This window comes from Mauremys reevesii, linkage group 6, assembly GCF_016161935.1.
Source record: "Mauremys reevesii isolate NIE-2019 linkage group 6, ASM1616193v1, whole genome shotgun sequence".
NCBI lineage: Eukaryota > Metazoa > Chordata > Testudines > Geoemydidae > Mauremys > Mauremys reevesii.
Genome location: NC_052628.1, coordinates 91134804 through 91148209, shown reverse-complemented (window position 1 = coordinate 91148209; position 13406 = coordinate 91134804). Strand labels below are relative to the sequence as shown.

The 13406-nt window shown below is 46.1% G+C and overlaps 1 protein-coding gene across 3 annotated transcripts in view; it reads right to left on the bottom strand.

Annotated features, from left to right (window-relative positions):
- The window catches only part of SMC5 (structural maintenance of chromosomes 5), an 83163-nt gene that overhangs the window by 40437 nt on the left and 29320 nt on the right, over positions 1-13406 (bottom strand). The gene's annotated exons all lie outside the window — the stretch shown is intronic.

The following is a 13406-nucleotide window of genomic DNA, read 5'->3' as shown; positions in this document are numbered from 1 at the left end:
TCACAGAGTAAACAGGAAAAAAACCCTAGAAAAATACCTCCTCTACTTTTTTAACAATCAGTTATTGCACTTAGTAAGTGACGATAATCTGAGGAGTTGCTTGCACAACAGTTGGTAAAAAGTTTTCAGATGCAAAAGTGGATTTTTTTTTATGTTATGGTGCCCCTTTAAAAGAAATAGTAAGTGTTAAGTAAAACAGCTAAAGTAAGATGTATTTTGGATACCTGAACTTGTGAATTAATAACAGCACCTGTGTGACAACACCACTGTCTAGTGGAAGTATACTGCACTGACACACAAGGATTCATCTGTAATCCCCACCTCCCTGAGCCACCAGAGCGGGGAGGGGGAATCACACTGGCATATAGGGGAGTGATGAAAAAACTCCTGTGGCAACTGTTTGGTGAAACTCAAACCAATAAAAAGAGGGAAGAACAATTCAGAATTCTTTTGCCAGAAGGAAGATCTGACAAATGCAGGATGGTAGTGAGCATCAGCATACTGGGATCAGAAAGAACCTGGAAGGATGGCAATGGATCCAGAATTTAGAAAAATTGGGAAACACAATCAGAAGTAGGGTGTCCAGTTTTGAAAGGAGGAGGGAATCAGGAAGGAGAGATGCTCCTAAAGTATTGTATTTTTGGTTGTAGTTAGGGAAAGATGCACAAAAAAGTAGGAGGAGAATGAAATGGGTTTTGTCTTGTTTTAATGCATTTAATATATGCTCACGCAAAATAAGTTCTTCATCCCTCTGTGTTCTACTGGACTCTAAATTCTGACAGAGGTATCAAAAAACATTAAGGATGATTTATCAATATTTTACAGACAAACACAATTTCTCTAAAGAACCAGAAGAATGAAATATCTGCCTGGTATTATGAATGAAATGAAAGTACTGTATGGCTGCATATGGATGGGAGTTTAAAAATACTGTATTGGAGGCACATCACAACAGGAAGATACACTTCTACTTGGCTCCCTCAGCAACTGGTATCTAGCAAACTTAAGAGTTAAATCTTACCAATAACTTATTTATTTTGAAGATAATATTTAAGACTTCAGCCAATCCTACAATGCCAAAGATTAAGAAGAAAGCCAGCTATTAAGATTTCATGTGAAATTGCCCACTGCTGAGATGAAGGATCTACCATCTTACTGTGAAGCAATTACTGTTTCTGCTCCTGCTGAAAAGTGGACTAAATCAAAGAAAACCTGCCTTGAAACGTAATTGAAAACGTAATGCCTGTTTCCAAAATGTGCAAGAGGCAATAGCCATTATGGATGGGGAAAATGAATTCCATCAACTTCAGAGTACTGCAACTGGAAGCTGAATAGACAACAGTATTGAAATTAGACCCTTCAGTGCAGAAGCCACTACACGATAAATGACCAGAAAAATGACTTTTGGGGCTAACGTTTTAAACAGATCTCTCTACCTGGCTTTCACATGGAAATACTAGAAACGTATTGCCCTGAACTACAGTAGTTACCTACATGATAGATAGCATGTCAGTCAGGGAACAGGTTACAGAGTTGCCATGCCACACCCCCTTTCTTCTCACAGGTGGATGGAAGGAGAGAGAATGGAGGAGGTGGTGGGGGAGGGAAATTGGCGCCACACCGCATTTCACTCTCGGGTATTGCAGCTTGCACAGATGTGCAGGATATAGATGCAGTACAGTACAGGGACTACTACAGATGATAGAATCTTTATTGAAAGAACATAGTCCACTGCAGTAAGAGAAATACCAAAGAACCCCACCTATCAACTACAAAAGCTACTACACCTCTACCCCGATATAACGTGACCCAATATAACGCAGTAAAGCAGCACTGGAGGGGGGGGGCCTGCACGCTCCGGCGGATCAAGGCAAGTTTAATGTAACGCGGTTTCACCTATAACGCGGTAAGATTTTTTAGCTCCTGAGGACAGTGTTATATCGGGGTAAAGGTGTATTTTTAAAGCAGGGATAAGGATAGAATCTTATGTGAGATATGCGAGAAATTGTCTTTAGAAAGTCATATTGTGTTCTTCCCTAGACCTAAATCTCAGTATTCAGACAGAGAGAGGATTATTAGTACTAATTTAAGACCCCAATCCTGCAGCTGACTGTACACATTTGGTCCGAAGCACCTACACATAGTCATTCACAGGATCAGGGCTTATTACAATATTGAAAATATTGATGCCGTAATCCTCTTTCTCCCCACCCAAAAAACCCCTCAAGTAGGCATTCTAGAGAGAAATATTTCTCTTCTGAACAGTTAGCTGCAAGACTTTAAAAAAAAAAAAATCCAAACCCCTCAACATTTTCAAGGTCAGCACAGGGACACTTGATATCAACTGGAAAATTAATTCTAACTAGCTTATGACAGACATTGTTAAATCACATGTACATTTGATTTACATTCATATTTTATATATGTGAATAACCAACTTTTTTTTATCTGCCTTTCAATTTTTTATGACCGAGAAGAAATATATTTTGTATTAATTTGTCAAATTTTTTTTTTAAAAATAGGTCCAAACAGCCTCCTCCTGTGTAAAACCCTTTGAAGCTCTCCAAGGGGAGGAAGACTCAGCAAGGTTCCCCTCATGGATTTTTCCCAAACTGTTCTAGGGGGAAGGCTTTCTCTTAACTTGCAAAATTAGCAGGATTTTATTCCTCCAGATCCTGCGATTCCACCTAAGGCACAGGGTCTTCCCACGCATAGACAATCTGCTTTCATTCCAGCTCTCCAGTCTCTGATCCTTCCTCTAACTTCACCTTCCTTGTCACCCCCTTAGAATAGGATTCTTAGCCAGAGCAGAACCACAGAAAAGTTAATGTAACATCAGATGCATTAATTTTCCTACAGATTTGCTTTCAGACTTGCCTCCTTCGAACCAGAGATGTCCAATACTACACAGGGCTTTTTGCAGGCCTGGGTGGAGCAGTCGGGACACAGACATGAGCATGCAGAGCGAGATCTCAGGGAAACAGTCAAGCTTGTAAATGTTTGATACTGATGTCAGGCATAAATGGCCTGAAGAAAATCCTATTACACAACTGGTCATAACATGCCTGAAACTGAAATAGAACTTTAAAGTTGGACTGCTTCCACCCATCGCCAAACTGAGGATAAACAGAAGATCACACAGTTCTTGGACCAAAAGTATGGATTTATATTGCTTCCCATAACAAAAATAAGTGTCAATCCTTTGATTACAATTATGGAATAACAATGTTTTCTACACATAGATTGTTCATCTGAACATTGTAATTGAAAGGAAATTCAAAAAAGTTAGATACACTATATTGATATAGTGAAGAGATTTTAATCTTTAAGAATGTGTGCAGTTTCTCTGACATTTTAGGAGATGACAGCCATGTGAAGTAGCCTGTGTTAATGTGTACTATTAAACTGGCTGATTCTTTAACATAAAGCAAAAAAGAATGTGAGCATGGTCTTCCCATGATGGTACAAGCACTTTAGTTACTGCCCCCACATCTTCTTCTATTGATGCCAGTGAACATTCTCTGGCAACAAATCAAGGAGTTTTCACATGCCAAGAAAAGGCAGGGTGAGGGTAGAGTGAAAATCAATTACCAATCCCCAAAAGGGAACTACTGGCACAAACAAACAATCAGTAAAACAATATCAGTAGCTCTATGGCAATACTTACAAAATACTAATCCTGCAACTGTGTTATGACAATGAGAATTTAATTTGATGATCAGGAATTATTCAATTTGTGTGGTCCCCATTAATGTAATATATAACCCCTCCACACATACACTTTTCCTCACAACATAGCAACATTAATACCTCCCCCTTACAAATGGAGCACTGAAACAGAGATAATGAGGGTAAATTCCTGGCACCATTAAAGTCAATGGAATCTTTGCCATAGACTTTCGTGGAACCAGGATTTCATCCTAAGTGACTTGCCCAAGATCATACGGAAAGCGTATGGCACAATCAGGCACAGAACTAATCTCTCTTAAGTTCCAGTCTGTTGCCTTAACCACCAGACCATCCTTTCTTCCCCAGAATAGAACAGCGCTCCTCAATCTTGAAGAGCGCTGTCATCAAAGCGAGTCTTAGGCCTGGTCTACACTACGCATTTAAACCGGTTTTAGGAGCGTTAAACCGATTCAACGCCATACCCGTCCACACTAAGAGGCCCTTTATATCGATATAAAGGGCTCTTTAAACCGGTTTCTGTACTCCTCCCCAACGAGAGGAGTAGCGCTAATATCGGTATTGCCATATCGGATTAGGGTTAGTGTGGCCGCAAATCGATGGTATTGGCCTCCGGGCGGTATCCCACAGTGCACCACTGACCGCTCTGGACAGCAATCAGAACTCGGATGCAGTGGCCAGGTAGACAGGAAAAGCCCCGTGAACTTTTGAATATTATTTCCTGTTTGCCCAGCGTGGAGCTCCGATCAGCACGGGTGGCGATGCAGTCCGAAATCCAAATCCAAAAAGAGCTCCAGCATGGACCGTACGGATGTGATTGCTGTATGGGCAGGCAAATCTGTTCTATCAGAGCTCCATTACAGAAGACGAAATTCCAAAGCATTTTTTAAAAATCTCCAGACAGAGGCCACAGCAGGGACTCAGCTCACTGCTGCGAGACAAACGTAACGGAAAGCCAAAGAATCAAATGGACGCTCATGGAGGGAGGGAGTGGGGACTGAGGACTCAAACTATCCCACAGTTCCTACAGTCTCCGAAAAGCATTTGCATTCTTGGCTGAGCTCCAAATGGCTGTAGTGTCAAACACATTGTCTGCGGTGGTTCAGGGCATAGCTCGTCAATTTACCCCCTCACCCACCTCCAGAAGTAAAAGGGAAAAAAATCCTCTCTTGACTCTTTTAAATGTCACCCTATGTTTACTGAATGCTGCTGATAGACGCGATGCTGCAGCAGTCAACGGCAGCATCCTCGCCCTCCCCCCCCCCATGGGTGGCTGATGGTACAATATGGCTGATATCCATTCTCATCATCAGCCTTGTGGCAGATGGTGCAGTGCAGTAGGACTGCTATCCGTCCTCATCATCAGCCCGTGAGTGCTCCTGGCTGGCCTCCGGAGAGGTCAGCCGGGGGCGCCTGGGTAAAAAACTCCTGATCATTCCTGGTAGATGGTGCAGTACAACTGGTAACCATCTTCATCATAGCAACAGGGGGCTGAGCTCCATCAGCCCCCGCCCTTCATGTGTAAAGAAAAGATTCTGTTCTGCCTGGACTATCATAGCAGCGGGATGCTGGGCTCCTCTCCCCAACACTGCTTAATGTCCTGTCTGGACTATCATAGCAGCTGGAGGCTGCCTTCCCCTCATATCTCACTAACAAGTCACTGTTTCTTATTCCTGCATTCTTTATTACTTCATCACACAAATGGGGGGACACTGCAACGGTAGCCCAGGAAGGCTGGGGGAGGAGGGAATCAACAGGTGGGGTTGTTGCAGGGGCACTCCCTGTGAATGGCATACAGCTCATAATTTCTGCGGGATCTGACACGGAGCGGTTGTGCTCTCTGGTTCTCTGATACACTGGTTCTCTAGTACACTTGCCCCATATTCTAGGCAGGACTGATTCTACTTTTAGATACCGTAAAGGAGGGATTGACTCGGGGAGTCATTCCCATTTTTGTCTTTTGCGCCCCCGGCCAATCTCAGCCAGGGGCACCTATGACAGCAGCAGATGGTGCAGCACAAAAGGACTGGTAACCATCATCTCATTGCCAATTTACAAGGGCATGGTAGATGGTAAAGTACGGCTGATAACCATCTCTGCTATCATGCAAAAGCGAATGAATGCTGCTGTGTAGCGCTGCTGAATCGCCTCTGTCAGCGGCATCTAGTACACATACGGTGACAGTGACAAGAGGCAAAACAGGCTCCATGGTTGCCATGATATGGCGTCTGCCAGGGCAATCCAAGCAAAAAGGGCGCGAAATGATTGTCTGCCGTTGCTTCCCCGGAGGAAGAAATGACTGACGACATTTACCCAGAACCACCCGCGACAATGATTTTTGCCCCGTCAGGCACTGGGATCTCAACCCAGAATTCCAAGGGGCGAGGGAGACTGCGGGAACTATGGGATAGCTACGGAATAGCTACCCACAGTGCAACGCTCCAGAAATCGACACTAGCCTCGGACCATGGACGCACACCACCGATTTAATGTGCTTAGTGTGGCCGCGTGCACTCGATTTTATACAATCTGTTTTACTAAACCGGTTTATGTAAATTCGGAATAATCCCGTAGTGTAGACGTACCCTTAAACACACCAAATAATATCAGCACAAAATCCTGTGTTAAGGCAATATCACATCACAACACATAAATTGTAAATTAAATCAATCCAACCATAACAGAATTCTAAATTAAATCAACTGTAAAACAATGTTAGAATATCACAGTGAATATTCGATTACTCTCCCATTTGGAATAAATGATTTATTTCCTCTACCACCTCCTTACTTTTTTGCTGATAGGAACACAGATGGAGTACTACTGAACTACAGGCACAGTTTAGACCTACCTAATTTACACACACAGGCCTCGATCCCACAATGGAACTACTCACTTGCATAAAGATTAGCGAGTGTTTATAGAATCAGGGACTGGATTTGTTAATCTGACTTCAAAAACAGATGTACTGATTCAAGTATAAACAACGAGGAGTCCTTGTGGCACCTTAGAGACTAGCAAATTTATTTGGGCATAAGCTTTCGTGGATTAGAACCCACTTCATCAGATGCATGGAGTGGAAAATACAGTAACAGGTATAAATACACAGCACATGAAAAGATGGGAGTTGTCATATCAAGTGGGAGGTCAGTCTAATGAGACAATTCAATTAACAGCAGGATACCAAGGGGTCAGTAGGTTTTCGGTATAGGGTGCTGGTTATGTGACCATTGCTTATTAGCACTGTAGTGTCTAGGAAGTGGATCTCTTGTGTGGACTGGTCCAGGCTGAGGTTGATGGTGGGGTGGAAATTGTTGAAATCCTGGTGAAATTCCTCAAGGGCCTCCTTCCCATGGGTCCAGATGATGAAGATGTCATCAATGTAGCGCAAATAGAGTAGGGACGTTACGGGACGAGAGCTGAGGAAGCATTGTTCTAAGTCAGCCATAAAAATGTTGGCATACTGTGGGGCCATGCGGATACCCATAGCAGTCCCACTGACTTGAAGGTATAAATTGTCCCCAAATCCAAAATAGTTGTGGATGAGGACAAAGTTACAAAGTTCAGCCACCAGGTTTGCTGTGATAGTATTGGGGATGCTATTCCTGACAGCTTGTAGTCCATCTTTGTGTGGAAGAATGTTCATGTAGAGAGCTTCTATATCCATAGTGGCTAGGATGGTGTTTTCTGGAAGATCACCAAAAGATTGTAGTTTCCTCAGGAAGTCAGTGGTGTCTCAAAGACAGGTCAGAGTGCTGGTAGAGTAGGGCCTGAGGAGAGTTTACATAGCCAGATAATCCTGCGGTCAGGGTGCCAATGCCTGAGATGATGGGGCATTCAGGATTCCCAGAATAAATGAACACAAATCCGATATCAGGAATTATAACATTAAAAAACCAGTAGGAGAACACTTTAATCTCCCCGGTCACTCAATAACAGACCTAAAAGTGGCAATTCTTCAACAACAAAAATTCAAAAACAGACTCCAACGTGAAACTGCAGAACTGGAATTAATTTGCAAACTGGACACCATCAAATTAGGCCTGAATGAAGACTGGGAGTGGGTGGGTCATTACAAAACCTAATTTTTCCCATACTAATTTCCCCCTACTGTTACTGACACCTTCTTGTCGACTGTTTGAAATGGGCCATTCTCATTTCCACTACAAAAGTGATTTTTCCTCCGTTGGTATCCTACTGTTAATTGAATTATCTTGTTATACTGACCTTTCACTTGATTTGGCAACTCCCATCTTTTCATGTGCTGTGTATTTATATCTGCTACTGTATTTTCCACTTGATGCATCTGATGAAGTGGGTTATAGCCCATGAAAGCTTATGCCCAAATAAATTTGTTAGTCTCTAAGGTGCCACAAGGACTCCTGTTGTTTTTGCTGATACAGACTAACACAGACAGCTACCCCTCTGAAACCTAATTCAAGTATGTCGCTCAGTTAGCTGGTTTGACCCTTTTCCATCACTTTTATCATTTCTATCACCTCCTCAGCTTTGGCTCCCACATTTACATAGCACATAACCCATAATGAAGAATTTATTTTCTGTACAAGTTAAAACAAAGATGCTTAATATATTTTCCTGTGTTTTTCACACAGAGCATAACTTTTTCATTAATACAGCCCTATATTTCTAAGAATTATGGCAACAGTTGTTCACAGCAGAATTCCTTCCTGCTTTTAGAAATCAGTTAATTAATTAAAAATGAGAAAATGATTAAAACTTAGCAGGATAATACCAAGCTGTGCAAATGCAGCTTTGCATTTAACAGTATGGAGGACTGTACAGCATTATGAAAATTAATCTCAGGCTTCCAGCTGTTAAATTCCCTCTAAGGGAACACAAACTTTTACAATAAAATTGAAAATAGTTCAATTTGTTTTTAAAAAAAGTTAAGACATTTTGAACCACAGAAGCAAAAAAACAACAAAAACACTTAACCTTTCCCCCACCCCAAAGAAAAACAACAAACAAACAAACTTTGAGCAGTATTGTGGAGCATGAAATCCAAATATACTTGCATTTATTTATTTATTTGTAATGGACTAGTTTAGCAAAAATGTTTTTGTTGTCTTTGAAGTAATATAACAGTAGACTCAGCCTTTAACAGAAAATGATAGCATGCACTTATCTGTTAAAAACACATGATAAAAGAGTAGAGCTAATTAAACTTTGTTACAAATAATAGTTGTTAAAAACTTAGGTCCCAATTCTGCAAGTTCCCCCATGTGGGCAGACATCTTCAGGTGTGTGTTCATTCAGGCGGGAGTTGTAAGCAATCAAATAATTTGGACAAATAATTTTCATTATATCAGTTATTCATTAACTGTTTGCTTTGCCTATTTGTTATTCATAGACTCAAACTGTAAGGCCAGAAGGGACCACCATGATCATCTAATCTGACCTTGTGCATATTGCAGACCACTGAACCTCAGCCACCCAGTCCTCCCTTGTAATAGCTCTATAAACCTCTGGTGAGTAACTGACATCCTCAAATAATGATTTAATTTAAAGACTTCAAGTTACAGAAAATCCACCATTTAATCTAGTTTAAACCAGCAAGTGACCTGTGCCCCAATGGGCAGAGGAAGGTAAAAAAAAGTTCAGGGTCTCTGCCATTCTGACTTGGAGAAAAATTCCTTTGTGATCCCAAATATAGTGATCATTTGGACCCTGAGCATGTCAACAAAACCTACCAGCCAGACACTTGGGAAAGAATACACTGTAGTAACTCAGAGTCATTCCCCTCTAGTGTCTGAGCTCCTGCAGTTGGGGATATTTGCTACTAGCAGTTGCAGATGGGCCACAGGTATTTTAGACCAGGGGTCAGCAACCTTTCGCATGCTGCCCATCAGGGTAATCCTCTGGCGGGCTGAAGGAGCCTCATCCTGAGTCTGGCGTGACGGACCACGTACGTGCACACTGACATATGGCCCATGAGTTGCAGGAAAACCCTGGCTTTTGTAACTGGGAACCTCGTGACCGAGTTGATGAGACCCTTTAGGGTCTCGAACCTGTCTGGTAGGAGAGAGGCCCTGGCCGACACTGCATCCAGGAGCGCCCCAATAAACTTGATGCATTGGACAGGGACTAACGTGGACTTGGTATTGTTTACAAGCAGGCCAAAGGCGGTGCACGTTAACAGGAGGAGCGGTACATGATCCCTCACCTGCGACCGGGAGGTGCCCTTGACAAGCCAATCGACCAGATATAAGGAAATATCTGGACCCCCAGCATCTGAGGTAGGCCACTACCACCAACATGCATTTTGTAAACACCCTGGGGGCAGTGGACAGTCCAAACAGAAGACCATAAATTGGCAATGATTGTGTCCCACCACAAACCGGAGGAAGCGCCTGTGCCCCTCGAATATGTGGATGTGGAAGTACACGTCCTGTAGATCGAGGGCAGCGTACCTGTCCCTGGGATCCAGGGAGGGGATGAAGGAGGCCAGGGAGACCATGCGGAATTTGAGTTTCACCATGTGCTGATTTAGGCCCTGTATGTCCAGTATGGGTCTGAGCCCCGCCTTTAGCCTTCGGGATAAGGAAGTAATGGGAGTAGTACCCCTTGCCTGTGAACTCCTCGGGCACCGCCTCTATTGCTCCTAGTTCCACGAGCCGCCCCACCTCCTGCTCGAGCAGAGCTTTGTGAGAGGGGTCCCTCGGGGCGCATGGGGACGGAGGGTGGTTGGGCGGGGAGGACGTAAACTGGAGGGTGTAACCCTGGGAGATGGTGTTGAGGACCCATCCGTCCGAGGTGGTCCGCGACCATTCTGGGAGGAAAGCACATAACCGGTTGGAGAAGGGAAGCTTTATTGGGGTTGGATCCCTGATAAGGACTGGCGGGATGCCCCCAAGCGTCCCATCAAAACTACCTTTTCCTTGCCGGCTTGCCCTTAGAGGTTCCAGCCTACGAGGGCTTCTCTTATAGTCCCGCTGCTTCTCATGGGCGGCCTCGTACTTCAGGAGGGCAGCCAGGGTAGAAGTCTGCTGCGGCTTAAATTTAGGTTTTGCCGGCGCCAGGACATATAGGCCCAGTGTCTGGAGGGTCATGTGGGAGTCCTTCATGCCACGCAGCCTTGTATCTGTTTCCTCTGCAGACAGGGCTTTCCCATCAAACGGGAGGTCCTGCATGGAAGACTGCGCCTCGCTGGACAGCTCAGAGAGTAAGAGCCATGACGCCCGTCTCATGGACACCACTGAGGCCATTGATTGTGCGGCCGTGTCCACAGCATCTGAGGCAGCCTGTAGGGGAGCTCAAGCTGCCGTTGCCCCTTCCTCCATGAGCACCCTGAACTCCTTCTTATCATGCCCCTGGAGGGAGTCCTCAAATTTGGGCAGGAAGCCCCACAGACTGAATTTGTACCGGCCCAGGAGAGCCTGATGGTTCGCCACTCGTAACTGGAAACTCAAAGACAAATACATTTTTCTTCCGAAAGAGTCCAGTCTCCGAGAGTCTTTGTTCTTTGGGGTCGGGGCTGGCTAACCTTGTCGTTCCCTGATGACCAACTCGACCACCAGGGAGTTGGGTGCCAGGTGGGTATATAGGTACTCATGCCCCTTAGCGGGTACGAAGTACTTTCGCTCAGCCTTTTTTGATATAGGGGCCAACGAGGGCATTGTTTGCCACAGGACATTCAAAATCTTAGCCACCCCTTCATGGAGTGGCAAGGCCACCCTACCCGGTGCTGATGGGGACAGCACATTAAACAGGGAGTCCACAGGCTCTTCCACCTCCTCTGCCTGGAGGTGGAGGCTTGCTGCCACCCTCTTTAAGAGGTCTTGGTGGGCCCTAAAGTCCTCCTGCGGTATGGAGGGGGGCGGGGCCGCAATCGCCTCCTCCGGGTGGGGGCGAAGAGGCCAGGGCGGTGCTCTCAGTGTCAGCCAGCACCAGAGGATCCACCCCCTGGTCGGACTCCAGGCATGGTGCCGAGGACGTGCGTCCCACCAACCCCTTTGTCAGGGGTCTAGAGATGGATGCCGACAGAGCCTCCAAAGCTTTGGCCACCGAGCGAGCTCCCACCGGGGGCTACGTCGGAGGCCACGGTGCCCACTGGTACCACTCGGCTGGCCATGATGCTCGGTGCCCCTGCACTTGCTGTGGCACCGCCGGGGCTGGCTGTCCGGGTTGCCCGGTTTGGCTCGTCGAAGGGCGGCTATGAGCGGAGACCTGGCTGGCGTAGGATCCGCTGCTGTCTCTCAATCAAGAGGAGTGGCAGTACTGGGATCTTCAACGGTCACGGGACCGCAATCTTGACATGGAGGACCGGTACCAACGGTAATAGCTGCTCCACGAACGGCCTCGACAGGCGGACCCACGACAGCAAGACGACGGTGATCAACGCCCAGGGCTGCGATGTCTCGGCAGAGACTCGGAGTGGAAGTCCGAGTGGGAACGGCATCGACAACTGTGCCGTGACCAACTGTGGTACCTTTTTTGGGACGAGGACCGACAACAACATCTGCCGCAGTCCTGTCGATATCTGCTCTCTGAGGAGGACTGGTGCCACGAGTTCCGGATGGATGGAACTCAGCCCGACAGTCTAGCTGGCGTCGGGGCAATCCACGTGGACTCTGCCCCAAGTGGACACTGGGCAGTGATCAGCATCGGGAACGTTCCCTTGACTGAGACCGGTACTGAGCCAGGGGCAACTGTGGAGATCCCAGCGGCGGCTTGCCTCTGGAGCGCAGGATCGACATTGGCGGGGCTCCGGGCACCGGCATGAACATGACGTCCTGGGCCACTTGGAGGGCTTTGGATGTGGAAGGCATCCGGACATCTGGGGAGGCCTGTTCCGAAGAGGCTGGGCTACTCCACTTTACGTGAGTCGGAGGCCAGGGGATCGAGGACTGCCCGACATGGGCCTAGCCTCTTTCCCAGACTTCCCTCGGTGCCACTGCAAGGAAGGAGTCTTGGTCCTCTTGGCGTGTCCCGTGGATGGGGAGCAGTGCTTATTGGTCGAAGGCACCGGCTGATCGCCGCATACTGGCACCGCAGTGCCCAGTATCAGCTCAGAGCAGCGTGCCAGGGTCAGGGTCAGCGCCAACTCCATCAGAATGGCCCGGAGCCTAATGTCTCTTTCCCTTTTGGTCCGAAGCTTAAACGATTTGCAAATTTTGCACCTTTCGTTGATGTGGGTCTCTCCCACATCAATGAAAGGTGCAAACAGTCTGTGTGCAGGTCGCTCCTCGGCACAGAACACCGACAAGAACCACAAGACTTAAATCCTGGGCTCGGGGCATGCCCCAGCCTGGGCTCACTGACTAACTAAACCAGCTAACTAACTACAGGTACTAAATGAACGAACAGTTCTGGGGACAAGCTAGAGCGAAGCAGAGCAGTTCTGACGCACCTTCACTGATGGCAAGAAGGAACTGAGGGTGGGGGGAGTGCGCAGCTCCTCTTATACCACGCCAGGCAGGTGCCGTTCCAGGGGCCGTGGAGGGCGCTCCCCCCCTACGGGTAGTGCTAGGGGAAAAACTTCTGGCACCGGTGCACGTGGCGAGCATGCACACCTACTATGGAATACACATGAGCAATCACTCGAAGAAGTAGTTAACAAACACCAATTTTAGTGCAAAGGCAATATTTAGTTGCATACCATTATGTTTCAATAGTTACCAACTAAGGAGAATCAATCTTTCTTTCGGAAAATAACTAAAAAGTAAAAATGTAAAATGATTAAACCATCAGTTTTAATC